This window comes from Anser brachyrhynchus, assembly GCF_964034855.1.
Source record: "Anser brachyrhynchus genome assembly, chromosome: 1".
Lineage (NCBI taxonomy): Eukaryota > Metazoa > Chordata > Aves > Anseriformes > Anatidae > Anser > Anser brachyrhynchus.
This window is the reverse complement of record NC_137694.1, coordinates 67,960,837-67,975,594: the sequence shown is the minus strand read 5'-3', so window position 1 is coordinate 67,975,594 and position 14,758 is coordinate 67,960,837. Positions and strand designations below refer to the sequence as shown.

The following is a 14,758-nucleotide window of genomic DNA, read 5'->3' as shown; positions in this document are numbered from 1 at the left end:
TGGGGGCCCCAGAGCTCGCCTGGTGGCTCCGCGGGATTCGGTGACCCCGCTGAGGCCGGGTTTAGGCCTCGGCCCTCCCGGAGGTTAGTTGGAAGAAAACCATGGGAGAAAGCAAAGAGAAAGCCCTCTGGTTTGAACACTCATGGTCTTAAAGGCTTTTAAAACCCTGGAGGGAAGGCAAAGATTGCAACCCAGGCAGACTTCATCATCAGGCACTGTGTTCAGCGATTACACAAGTTGCTAAGTGGTCTTGAAGGTTGCTTGAAAAAATACTGAAAGCACCAAAAAGAAGGGCTGTGAAGCTGGTGAAGGGCATAGAACACAAGTCCTGTGAGGAGCGGCAGAGGGAACTGGGGTTGTTTAGTCTGGAGAAGAGGAGAGACCTTATTGCTCTGTGCAACTGCCTGAAAGGAAGTTGTGGGGAGCTGGGGGCCAGCCTCTTCTCCCAGATGATCAGTGATAGGACTGGAGGGAATGGCCTCAAGTTGCGCCAGGGGAGGTTTAGGTTGGAAATTAGGAGAGACATTTCTTCTCAGAAAGAGTAGTAAGGCATTGGAAAGGATTGCCCAGGGAGGTGGTGGAGTCACCGTCCCTGGGAGTCTTTAAGGAAAGGTTGGACGTGGTGTTTAGGGACATGGTTTAGTGGGTGACATTGGTAGTTGGGTGAGATAATCTTGAAGGTCTTTTCCAACCTTTATGGTTCTATGATTCTATGAAAAATCTCGGTGATTTCAGCGCCTGTGTTATTTTGGTGGATCTGAACTTTTACCAAAGACAAAACTATTTATGTTGCAAAACCATCAGTGCTATTACAGTTAATCATGCTGTTTTGCAAAACCTAACAATAAAGGAACTTCACTGTTGGGCAAGGACTTCTCCCAACACACCAGAATGTGATGAAAGAAGGAAATGGGGTGTTCAAACCTCCCTCTGCTTCTGCAGAGAAAATGGCACAACCTTCAGGGCACTTCTCGTAACTGAATGATGTTTGTGACTAAGCAGATTATGTAAACAAGAGCGATGAAGATGTAGACAAATGTAGGCAGGCGCACAGTAAAAATTTCAGAAGTAGTATATGTAGATACGTATAAAGGAGGAAGGGGATATCATATTTAAAGCTGCATCATTATGAAAAACTAGTCTTGCATACATATATTCAGTGTTCATTGAGACTACTTCTATGATTCGTGTTACTTACGTACCTGTGTATGCAGACCTTCTGTGACTTCATATCAACCATGAAACAGCAAAACTCAGTTGAGCAAGGACTGTAGCTTTGGAACTGTTTTTAAGTGCCGTAGGAGCTGGGTTCAACAACCTTTGTTCCCACTAGTGACACAGTAAATAGTATTTCAGTTGAAGTCAACAGAACAAGTCACATGAATGTGAATAGGTAAGAGAAAGGAAAATCTGCAAAATTTCCTTTCCTAGGGAATGTATTTATTAGAAATCTGGAAATGTTTCAGCCGCTCCTAGCTGTTACTTCAAGGCAGAAATTGTATCTTCAAAAATATCTATACACAACCTAAAACATAGTATATCCCAATCACATCGTCTAATTAGTCCTACTACGATAGAAATGTATTTATTTTCTATCATCTCTTGTTTTTCTGATTGATACTCTTCTTTATCTGAAGCAGGTTTAAAAAGAAGGCAAACTTACTAAGTTAAACAGAGTTAAACTAAACTCACATTATTATACTTGAGAAGAAAAGCTGGTGACTGATTTATATGCAGTTCTCAGAACCAGACCTGGAGATACAAGAATGCCAGGAGAAAGGCCATTTTCAGTAGATATAGGGAGGATATTAAGAGATGCAGAAATGCAGCTAGAAATTCTACAAAAATCACTGTTTCCTTTGGATTTCTCTTTTCTGTTTTATGGATTCTGCAAATTTAGATTGACTTGTGTTATCTTAACAAACACTTCTGAAACAGAAAGCTTATACATTCCCAGTCTTTGAATTTTGAGGCCAACATTTTTTTCCTAACACCATGGAATTCCCCTAGTTATAAGGAAGGTACAGAAAGAAGTTATGAGGAGAGGAGAGAGAGAAGAAGGCAGGAAGAAGAGAAGGATGAAAGAGAAAAAAAAAAAGAAAGGAAAAGAGAAAAAAAAAGTAAAAAAAAAGACAGGGAAAGAAAAAAAGGGAAAGGGAAGGGAGGAAGGAAGGAAGGAAAAGAAACAAGAACCGAAGCCAATATTTCTCGCAAACTGACTCCTTAAGAGTTGGGGGAAGAGGAGTCTAAATAGAGTGCAAAATCGGGGCCATAGTAAAGCAGAAGTGAACTTGTGCTCAAGGTCTATTTTCTCTTAAAGTTCGGTAGCAGCACAAAGTGCCTGTGCAACATTTGAAAACTGCTGTGATCTAAGTGAGGTTAGATACATAACTATGGTGGTAGTTGCTCCTGAGGGACCCATTCTCACAGCCCTTACTCATGTGAATTGTCCCTTTGATGCTAATAGGATTACTCTTGTAAATCAGGGATGCCATATCAGCCTGATGCCCAGGGTTATACTGATCATGAAGGGCTTGATCTTGCAAACCTCATTCATGTGAGCAACCCTTTTTCATGACAATTTTCCCATTGACTTGAAGAACTATCCATATAGCCAGAGACAGTAGAATCAAGACACAAATTTAGGGTCAGCATAAAAGTAGGAACACAAGAGTTTTTCATTTAACCTCCAGCAAGGAATAGATATTGCCCACTAAGTTCAGATAAGTGTAATCATTCTCTTTTGACTGCAAGGAAGGTGAGGGAGAAGCATGTATTGATCAACCCCGTTCCATCCTGTCTCCTTCTGTGGCTCCATTTATTCACCATGATTAGACTGGTAAAGAATGTACCAACAATACATTTTCACCCCACCTGAAGCGTCTGTTCACCACCCCACTGCTAATGTAGTTATTTCCTCAAACAGCTGTTCTGTAAAATTAGTAAATAATACCTCCTGAATTATATTAACTGATGATTTGCAGAGTAAAACAAATCAAGAACACTGAGATTCAGTACATATTTAGTTAAAACCTGAATTACTGTTTAAAGCCAAAGGGAAAGTGTTAAAAAATGTTTAGTATAGCAGACCACAGTCAGTTTTTGTGCTGCTCTGTTAAAATCTACACCCTCTGGTTAGAAAGCACTTTCGCTATATCAAATGTTGACACCTATGTAATTTCACTGTGATTCACGTGCTTCTGCATCAGATCTCAAACTGCTATCAAGTTTCTCTGGGGAACTGCTTCAAAAACAGCAAGAAAGGATCCTTCTGCAGTTAGGAATGCTTCCTACTGGTTATAACCCAGTGAAGGCTACTCTGGTATAAGCAGCCTTTTGGTTGGGTTTAGGACTCCAAAGCATCCATGCACATCCAGCGTGTCTCTTCTAATAATTCAGTCATGAAGATCTGAACTCAAAAGCTCAAAATGTCCACAGAAACTGAGGCAATGTAACCATGAGTCAGAAACAGTTTCACCAAAATGTATTTCTCTTGCCTCATTAAAAATGTCTTTACAGTTCCCCGGTTTACCGAGCGTAAGGTAAATGCTGTTTTTTGATACAAAACAACATTCTTCACATTGTGAGATCTCTAAAGAAGGAGGTGTTCTGTGTTTGTACAGAACCAGCCTGGCTACATTCAAAGGGTTCACAAGGAGGGCTGCTCACCAGTGCCACTAGGTAATAAAAACAACTCTTTTCACCTTTTTAACAGGTACTTGCTTTGCACGTGTTTATGATTCTTCTGTTTGCTTTTTGAACAAGTATTCATTTCAATAGGTTTTTATTCATGCTACTATTTGGAAGACAACAATTCTCAGTCGTGGAATTCAGGTTGTTTAAAGAATCACAGTCACTCACTTAGAGAAGAAAACAGTAGCATATAACATATTTGCCCACAGTAGGTGGTAACCACCAAACATCGAGGGAAGGTGAAAGGAGACATCTCCACAAAGCACAAGAATGGTCATGTCAAATGTTTGCCTATTCAGTTACACATTATTAATACCTTATTCAAAAGTCCCACAAAGCTCATTTGATGGCTATTTAAAGAGACAATGAGTAAGGTTATCCTCTGAAGTTGCTTGCTCCCTCCATCAATTAGCATAGTTGCTACAAGGACCATATAAGACAGGGATCAAAAGTTAGGATGTGGACATATAAGAAATACTCAAACACATGAGAAATATCCATAGACTGGTGTCCCACACAGCTTGATGCCCAAAGACTCTCGGAAGAGCCGGAGCAAGCATATAGGTGAACTGTTTCAGTGGGTCTGTTTATAAGCATATCATGGAACACTGTTTGCTTTGATTCCTGCTTGTGCAGACTGCAGCAATGGACCTGCCTCTGAAGATACATCAGCAGCACAGAGCCACCTTTGCAGTTGACTGGTGGTGACTGACATATGTGGTGAGGTATTTAAAGTTCTGTGCTGCACTGAAGTGAAAAGAGTGTTAAATCTCAGCTTCTGTGAGGCTGTTCGATCTGTAAAATTGTTTTTTTATTAGAAAAGCAAGATATTTCATTTCAGTAAAGGCCATGAGAGAGTCGCCATCATTACAGTGCTCAGATGTGCCAATAAAAAAAGATTATGCAGATGCCATAGAAGTTACTTTTAAGCTAATCCTGTACAGAGCGTTATTTGTTAAGAATTATTAAATGCAGCTTGCAGAGCAAAATGTGATCCTTTAAAATAGCACAGCAGTAGCAGAAAGAGAAAAATATTTATAAAAGCTGAAAGACTTATCAAGTTTCACTTCACAAAGTGAACAAAGTCCAGAGAGGAGTCAAAGTACATAAAGCAAAATGAATTTTAAGACGTTGAGTTTATAATCATTACTGGAAGAGTCCAGTAAGGATAAGTTTTCCTTCTTGTAGTACTACTGCTCTGCTGTAGTGGCACAAGAGAATTATATGGCTGGAGACCAAGCTGGGAGGTTTCTTGCTACATTGCCACTTCAAAGACATAAGGAGGCTTGCAGTCAGTTTAAGTGAACTACAGAGAAGACACAGGGCTGATAAAAAATATATAAACAGAAGATGCCAAGGTATTTGTGCAGACAAGAGACTCCTAGAAGTGAACAAGCAAAAATGTTACAGACAATGGAAACTGCATCACAACTTAAGTAAGGATCCCAATGAATGCAGAACAATAATAAGTCCTCTTTTTGGATTCCCTCCTTTTCCCAGGTCTGCACGTATATTCCTCCTGATCAGATCATCCACTCAGATTCTTTGTCAGCCTTTACTAACTGTTTTTATTTTCAAAAAAGCCACCAATAACAACCTTCCAGGAAGCATCCAGAGAGAGATTTGTACTCATTCTCAAAAAAAAAAAAAAAATTTGTCGAGAATTTCTCAACTCTTGAGGACCACAGTCTTCTGTTATTCTAGTCCACGTGTGTTACTCAACTTTGCGTGGGCCCAGAAAGCACAGGCTTCTTTGCACAGAGTGAAGAAATAAATATAAGCCCATCTGATTTACCTCCTCTTTGTGAGGTGGTGTTTCTAGGTCTGTTCTGTGGGCACTTCCTTGCTAAGCTGCCATAAAAATTAAGAAGCAATTCCCAGCTTCACTCACAACTACCTCTCTCCTATGTGGGCTGCAGCTTTTTATCAGAGCTGTTGCTAGGCTGTGATTTAGCCACAGATGGGAAAGTTTGCTGCTGTTAATGGCAAATCTGTAACAGGGAATCTGTGATGTATCCCATCTCAAAACGCACTTTCACAGACTAGTTAATTACTTCAGCATCACATTGCTGAAATAAAGCTAATGTTGAGGAGAGGGAGGAAGACATATTAGCGGTTTTGCACTTCTATGACAGACTTTGCAGGTAGAGAAATTGAGAACCCTCTAGCATCTGAAATTTAAATTACATACAGCATTTTAGATGGGTAGAACATAATTATTGCCAAGCTGGAACTTTGCTAAGTGCATTTAAGTTCTTCAAATGTCAGCTGTGGCTATTAGAGTGCCTGCTACACAGCAGACTGGAAGTTGGAAAATCCAGGTTAGTAGGATGTATTTGGGTAGAATTAAATGAATTTTCAAGTGTCTGTGATTAGCACAGCTGCAAGTGTGAAATCCCTTTATCTATTCATAAAGCCAAACTGTGCAAGTCTCATCAACTTCATAACAACTACAGTATAGGAATGCTATCTCAGATCTAAACTTTCCTCCTCATTGTCCAGAGCACTAATACCAGCTTTCAGAGCATGACACCGTAACTCAGTGCTGCACAGACAAATCATTTAATTGTGCTATTCAGTTCTGATGATCTTAAACTCAGGATGAGTGTCCTGCTGTTCCATTTCTGAAATTCAGAATGATGAGGCTTGAAACCAAAGAACATCAGCAGTGCCTGAATGAGAACCAGTTTTATATGTTGCACTTAAAGTTACCTTTGCGATGAGGAGGAAAATGAAACTAGTTTCAGCTTCCACCACTTCATTAGCCCCGGGCTGGTTGCTGGTGCAGGAAAAAGACTCATCAATAATGGCTGTTAGGAAAGGGCTTACTGCCCTGTACTTGTCTATAGCCAAATAGGTGAAGTTATAAAGCCAACTTTGAAAGCACTCCGAAATCATACTGTGAGGTTTTTAAACGCATGTAGATGTAGGTATTTAAGTAAAAGAGTAAAAGTGCTAGGCACCGTTGGTTGAAGCAAGTTCATTTTTTCCTGAGGGTGCTGAACAGGTCCGTGGTGGTATGAACCTTTGGTCACTGATAATCTTAACTGGTTTCATATCACGGATGGATGTGAATAGGCTCAAAGGCCCCATTGCCCATTATGAATCATCTAAAATTGGAGTTGTGTACCCAATGTTTGTATGCATATCACTGATGTGATGTGAACCATGTGTAGCTAATAGAGCTGCTTCTGTCTGGCAGTTTGGAGATACTTACAAGAGCTGAAGGCCGACAAGGAGAGGTGCACTCCTGCACAGGTGGTTACCTTTGTGGAGTAACCATCTGAAAGAAAGAATTCAAGTTTTCCATGTAAGCAAGGTATCGATCAGTAATAATCATCTCTCCTAAGCCTGTATCCTGAGCTGTGGGTAGCCAGCTCCACACTGGCACAAATCACTTACCTGGTAGGAGGACTGTGGGGTGGGATTCTGTCCAAATGACAGATCAGAAGAGGTGGGAAGAGGAAACAAGCACCCCTGCTTTTGGGTCTCTGTTGTCATGCTGCAGGAAATGAAGACTAGAGATTCCTGCCTTAAGCAATTCGGCTCTCCCCAGCTCACAACTCGGAAGAAGTTGTATAATAAATGCAAAGTTAGTACCTGCTGTTCAGAGAGGACTGGGTGCCCACATAATGCTCATCTGGGATTTAAATTTGTGTGTAAATTGTGCTTATTTAAGGGTTAAGAGGCAAACTGTGTAGTCAGTGAGTCAAACATCATTGTTTTAAAAAATCGATTATCTGCAATTGCAGGGCCTACCCCAGCAGTACCTTTGCAGTATGCAGAGACTTCCCAGGTAGCACAGCTATTTTTATTAGCAATCTCCCTTCCCCCAGCTCTCTGCACTGTGCCAAGTTTAGAGTCAGCAAAATGACTTGGAACCAGTACATTTTATCCCCAACAGGCCAACCAACCACAATTAAACTGTATTACCATACATTAGGCTTTAAAGGGGTTCCTCTCCTGCAGTATATAAAACTGTAAGGGGAAAGAGAGAGAAGGAAAGGAAAAAAACAAACATTTTGCATGTAATGGGTTAATGTCATCCTCGATGTAAGTCCGTTGACTTCAGTTGGCTAGGGATGAATACAGACAATTCAATATTTAACAATCATTTACAACTTTTGCTTAGTTGGCAAGAAAAGCAACAATTTAAGGTCCAAAGCCTTCCCTGTGCTCTTTCTGTCTTCCTGAATCTTTACTTGGTTGCAGTAGTTCTCTGCTAACAGGAATGACACTCTGCAGGGTTGGCTGTTGGGTATTTTCTGCTGCGGTGCAAGATTACTCCTCATGATTTTATGGTGCAGCCGTAGACTTTAATAGTCACCTGGGACAATTATTCAGATACTGTATTGTGCAGTAAGATTGGCTTTGAGCAGCTGCAGAAATACTTAGCAGAGACATGTTCCCTAAAGCCCTGGGATGGGAAATAAAAACAAACAAACCACAGCAGCAAGACAAGAGTATGTGTCTTGTTCCATCTTTTAGCTTGGGGAAAATAAATAAATAAACAAATAAATAAATAAATAATTTGCAAATGATTTAAAAGGTAATTGGGGAAAAGACCATTTTTCATTTAGTGGCCTATATAATGCTATAATGCCCAGTAATAGGCTACAAATTCATATTCAGTCACTACACAAACACAAACACAAACCCTCTCTGGGCAAAGTTGTGACCCAGCACATGGTGCTTTGCCAGGCAATTCTCATTAAAAAGATGAAGAGGTGATAAGACAGGGATGCAATTATTCTCTCTGGTAGTGATGTTCTTTGGTGCAGTCCCATTTACAAAGAACATCACAAAATCATGTGTTCTTCACTCTGGTAGAAATGGGCAATTTTCTTTTGCATAACTTCAGCCTTGCCATTCTGATGAGTACTATGCCTTAACAAAAATACCATTTCTCTTTCTTTCCTCCAAGCCATGATAACCAGCGTTTTTCTGTTACACTCTGTTGCAACTAATTATTTCTCTGCCATTGCAATTCTAACTAGTCCTTGTGAAAATCTATTGGCCCATATAACCCAGTTGTGGTTTAGCTTGATGCTCCATGTTTTAAGTCTCATTCTACAAAGGGATATTTAGCTGCACTGTCTTTTTAGCTTGAAAAAAAGAGTGCTCATACACACATAAAATTTTATGGAATCTTTTAATAGCTTTCATCGTAGCTGTCTGGTCATCAAATCCTGCCTCCAGCTCTGGACTCAGAAGGGATTTGAAAGTACAGCAAAGGGACAGCAGTAGCCTTGCTTAGTTTGGTCTCTGAGAAGTGTCCCTGTTTCTTTTTCCTTGCAGATGGGCAGTTGGTGGGGGCTCAGTAGGCTCTGCTAATCCACTTCTCAACTGTATCATAACCATTTTTTCTTTTAAGACAGAGTTTGAACATTTCCTTAGCATTTTCTTCCAGGATGACCCTGCAGACAAAGTCAAGCTGGGAAAGTGTTTTATACTAAACACAGTGCGTGATATGTTGGGAATTTAGTGGCTTGGTACTGAAAGACTGTTTGTTCACTATTCACTGATGTATGCTTCAGTGAAGTTGTTCTTGATTTATAGCTGGATAAGCAAAATCAGAGTCAGACCCTTGCTGCTCATTTCTGCAGGAGCAGGTCTGGGCCTTATATGCTCTTGCGTTCATTATATACCTCGGTCTCACAGCTTTGATTCATAGAGTTCTCTTTAATTTGGTACATGCAGGCTTCCAGACTAGATCACATAGCAGCAGGATAACAATCCTCAGGAGAGCATTTCAGTTTGAGAAATTCATGAAGAGGGTGACTTTGCTGCTTACTTTCAATGACACTTGTGGAATAGGAAAGAGAAGTGAATGAAATGGAATTGCCATCCTGTTTCCAAATGCATGCTCTACTATACAGCAGATGACAAATAGCATCCTCAATAACATAGTTCTAGTAGCTATGCCAGTTTTTGCTGGGTTGTTGTTTTCTCCCCTCTGTAATCTTTCTTTTCACATTTAGGGCAAGGTTTTCTTATCTGTGCACAGTGCACACAGGAGCTTTGTACTACTCTCTTATGCCCTTCTGCAGAAAAAGTATTCCACTGGCCTTGTCTGGAGTGGAGGTTAGCAGTAGGAACAGAGCCTCCTTCTGCCATGCAGCAGGGAAAGGCCTTGAGTTCACCCCTTTCCTCTTCCCTTCCCATCTCCTGCACCCTGGCCAAGAGGATTGGATTCAGAACAGGAGAGAAGTCACCACATCATGAGATGGTACAGATCTAGGGCTGGTCACTTCTTCATGGAGCAAAACTGTTTTTCTTCCTGCTGGTTTTCTGAGCCATGGAATATCATATGTACCTCTCCTTACTCAGGAAGGATCACAAAGCAATAACTTTGCTCTTTTTTTCAGCAGTAATGTGCCAATCTCCTATTGGCAAAGGCATTTACTATATATTGAGTACATTGAAGTTGAGGGGAACAAAAAAAGGCCTTGACAGTAGCTATAGTGACTCACCAGTACATACATGTGTATGTATATGTGACTGTAGGAGCTATGCAATAATTGAGAATTGGAAAGCGTTCTTAAAAAAAAAAAAAGTAAAAAGAAAAAAAAAAGTAACCAGGTTACTACCCCAAGGACAGGAGGATTTTGTCCCTTTCCGTGGAAGAATGGCTTCCCACCCTGGTAGCTACAGCAAGAGTATTCAGGACTGAGCTCCTTCTGCTATTTACCCTACCCTCATTTCCACACACATAAATATTTTCAGAGGGCAATATCTGATTATTGCCCTCTGATGGTAGCATGAATGGTCTTCACACTAGAAAATTACTTTCTTGTGAAGCTAAATAAGGGATTTTGGTGAATTACGCATTGAAGAGATAGTAGGAGAAATGTGATTGACTGTATCCTAAGAAAAGAACAAAGCAAAGATACCTGACATAAATCCTCTTCCTAGTCCATGTCATATTGTCCTGGGAAAAGGAGCCCGATTGTGCTGATTGTGAACTAGACTTATAGCTCTGGTGCAGTAAAGAATCTACAAGAAGCTACATACTGAGGATCTCTATATTGTGAGGGAGTGTGGAACACAAAAAGTGAAATGAATTGTAGAGAGCCATTGTGTAGATACTATTAGAGTTGTCCTTTAAATGTAATTTGCCTTCACCGTCCAAAAATACAGATTAGAATACAGTCAGAGAAGGGATGGGATGTGTGTTAAGACAAGGGAAAATTCTGGTAACATTACTTTAGTATTTCTAGTGAAGTTGCATGACTGCTATCAGATAAACCATGTCTGGGTGGATACATATTTGGGCACTGCAGTCCAAGAGAGTCTTGGGTAGTAGCACACCCCGATTTCAGAATTAATTCCTTTGCTTTGTTGAGTTTTCATTCCATCATCACTGCTTCCTTTAAAAGGTTCTTTATTTTGTGATGCATTTAATTTTCTGTTCACTGGCCCCTCAAGATTCTCTGTGTGTGTGTGTGTGTTCATGCTATTACTGTTTGTAATGTTGTGTGCTTGAAAATGGTGTGTGTGGTAACAAAAAATAAATAGGCATATGTGTGCAAATCCAGTCATTTACTGCCTTGTCAAAGAAACTCATTTGTTTCTGTTTCATGAGATCAGCTTACTGACAACAATTGTCAAAAACTTATTCAATAGCAGTCATATTCATTCCTTTTACATATTTTCTTCTTGAAACTTTATAGCCCGTTTGAGCTCAGAGTAATCATCTACCAAACAGATCTTTTCCAACAGAAGTTTTTCAAAACCTCCTTTAACCCTTTTTAGGGACTTAAGAAGTCTATATTATTGTATATTTTGTACTGTACTACTCAGACTCAGCAAGAGACTGTGAAATATAATTATCTTACTCAGTCATGCACAGTATGGAGCACTGTACATACAGTCAGACTGAGACCACTTATACCATAGTTTATGAGATCCAAACAAATAAAGGATGTTTTGAGAATCATAATGTGGTCCACATTGGCCAAATTCAATTTCTAAGGCTTTGTACTGAGTGGGGAGTTACTTGATTAATCAGATAACTAAACCTGAGGTAGGGCAGGTAAATGACAATCTTCCTAAAAGGGCAGATAATATTTAGCATGTTGCTCCCACCTCCCTATTCTAAGGACAGGAGCAGAAAGGCTTGTTATATCCACCTCAACAATGACCTGAATGAACTACAGGAAGAGGTGAGAGAAGAACTAGTCAGTGACAACAACTCAGTTCTTGATCCCTCCTGTGACACCTGACTAAAATACTGGTGCGACAGTCACATACTGTCATTTGCTGGGAAGCGAACTAAGATCCTGAGCTTGTTTCAACAGCCAACTGAACAATTAATTGTCAGATGATGACTTTTGGTCACTAGTCATCCTGATATGCTGATAGCAGGGATAAAGATTTCATGCTCCACTTCTAGCCTGTGGGCTTCATACTCTGTGCAGTAGCTTTCGATCTTTCAGATGGTGATCTGAAGTCTAACAAAGTTAATGAAAAGACCAACTACTTTATACCTTGTGTTCAGTAAATGTTAAATATCCTTTCCCATTATGCTCCATATCTAAGCTCAATTAAAAGCTCAAGTTCATGAATCATACAGCGTCCTTCTAGCTCCATGTCTACCAGATGTTGGTGACCCAGAAACCAACAACTGTCTCACCTCAATAGCTCCACTGAAGCCTGTTGCTGAATACCACATGCAGGTTTTCATGGGGCAGTTTTTCACAGAATCACTGAATGGATGAGGTTGGAAGGGACCTCCAGAGATCATCCAGTCCAAGCCCCCTGCTCAAGCAGGGTCACCTTGAGCATGTTACACAGGATTGCATACAGGCAGGTTTTGAATATCTCCAAAGAAGGTGACTCCACAACCTCTCTGGGCAGCCAATTCCAATACTTTGTCACCCAAACTGTAAAGAAGTTCTTCCTCATATGGCAATGAAACCTCCTGTAGTTCAATTTATACCCATTACCCCTTTTCCTATCACTGGCCACCACCGAGAAGAGTTTGGCCCCATCCACTTTACATTGTCCCCTCAGGTATTTATAGAGGTTTTACTCACAAGCATGTCTTAGAACACTCGATCCATCCCTAATGAAGGACAACCTTTTGAAAAGGAAACTTCAGCCGTTAAGCTTACTCTAGGGCAAAAGCCAAGTTCTATCCTCCCTTGTGCTGAAACCAGCTGCTCTTTGTAGGTAAGGCTGAAGGATTTCCCCTTTAACTTCTTAGACTTGTAATAGAGCTAAGTGACTACCCCTCGTTTGGGGGATCCTGCTTTCATTTTTCTCAGCTTTTGGCACTGCACTGCATGATGCACTCAGTCTATTCATTACCTTTCTAGTCTACAGCAGTCAAGGCAAACATAATGTCCAGCAGCATAAATGAACCCTTTTATCTCCCTCATAACCTGATAACCCAAGGGCACATTCTAGCACCATATATTTAAATTATGTGTATGTTCACCATTACTCTTGATCCATGTTTTTTTTTAAATCTTTCATGAAGTTACTTCAGTCATTTAGTTCTGAATTTTCAGGTGCACTCTTTGATTTATAAGCTCTAAAAAGCCTGTCTGAAGTTATACCCACTCTACTTTTGAAGCCAGTTCAGGGACTCTTATCACCTCTACTTACCACTCAGTATTCCCTCTACTCTACTCATGACAAGGCAGATAAATTGATATTAATGCTACATAATGGAGGTCAAGGGCACATTACAGTTGCCTGATTTGCCTGAATGTGATCTTTCTGCTACCAGTCTTCCACAGAAGGTCTTGTTAAACTCTATGGACATTCCATTCAATCATGAGCATCAGCACAAGTTTCCTTCCTTTACTAAAATTTATGGAATAAACAAGTCACCTAGAAAGTTTCGTGACCTTTTACTATAAGTTCAGAAACACATAAAATATAATCATTGATTAATGGGCTGATACTCACTTAAAGTCAAGTCTTTTAACTACCATTCTTGCAGAAATAAGCAGCCTTAACACTTCCACAGAAGTGAAATTGTCAAACTAGTAACTGTAAACTAAATGCCTTATCACTACCAGTGTTCTGTAAGTGGATCACAAAGACTTCAATTATTTGTATGCTTTTGAAGAATAAGCCCAGCCACAAGCAGTGGCACCTTCTTTAAACCTGAATTTTCCTTGTGATTAAGAAGATTAGTAGGGTGGATGTTGAATGAGTAGGGCCTATCTGGAGGGTACGTCTCACAACTGCAGAGAGTGATAGCAATGGCATGTATTTCCTAAGAACTTTGCCCTACAACAGTTAAAGATAACTTATCAGAATAAACACTAATGGGACAAAGTTTCCATCTAGTAAGTCCATGCCAACCAAGAACCTCAATTTGTCTTATAAAGTAACAAATTTAATTTTTGCATTTTTTTTGCATTTTGCAAAAAAAAAAAAAAATTGCTTTTTTGTGCAATAGTTTTAACAAGGAATACTGGTCAGCTCCCTGTGCAAATTCCTGAGAGAATCAAAGTTTATTATATAACACTGGAAATGAGGAAAATAGTATTGTACTGTAGTGTCTTACAGTATCTTACAGCAGAGTGATGGTTAAATTGGTTTGATTTACATATAGACAAGGATGGAGGACTAGGATAGGTTGTAATGAAACATGGTTTAATTTCTGCATTTTTTGCTGCAACATCAGTGCTATAAATGTAGCATGTTTTATTAAAAATAACATGAGAACTGTTATTTGATATTTTAACTGGAGCAATAGCTGCATGTTCCAGTTAAGCTAGGTGCTTTAAAAACGAAGTCATACCTGTCACAACAACTACATTGGATATATATGTTTAGCTATGCAATTTCATTAACATCAGTAATGTGTGTACTGTGCCCAGTTTAAGGCATGGTGATAACTCATTGCAAGATTCAGGCTTAAGTTGGAGCAATAGTAAAAGGTCAGTTCAACAAGCAATAGAGGGGGATGGGCAGATTCAAAGTTTATACCCACTACATGCTGAGGATGGATTACATACTGCACAACACAGTGATGATTCCTGTTACATTTGTGGAAAAATCTGAAAGAGACTAAGAGAGATTTGGGTGTAAGGAGTTCAGGTAT

At 39.9% G+C, this 14,758-nt stretch overlaps 1 long non-coding RNA gene across 1 annotated transcript; it reads right to left on the bottom strand.

Moving 5' to 3' along the window:
* Positions 1-13,705, bottom strand: LOC308181132. The gene is made up of 3 exons (XR_013941335.1): positions 7,096-13,705; positions 6,911-6,976; positions 1-1,329 (listed from the first exon to the last, which is right to left on the bottom strand). It is a non-coding gene; the product is annotated as an uncharacterized lncRNA (long non-coding RNA).
* Positions 13,706-14,758: the final 1,053 nt, after the last annotated feature.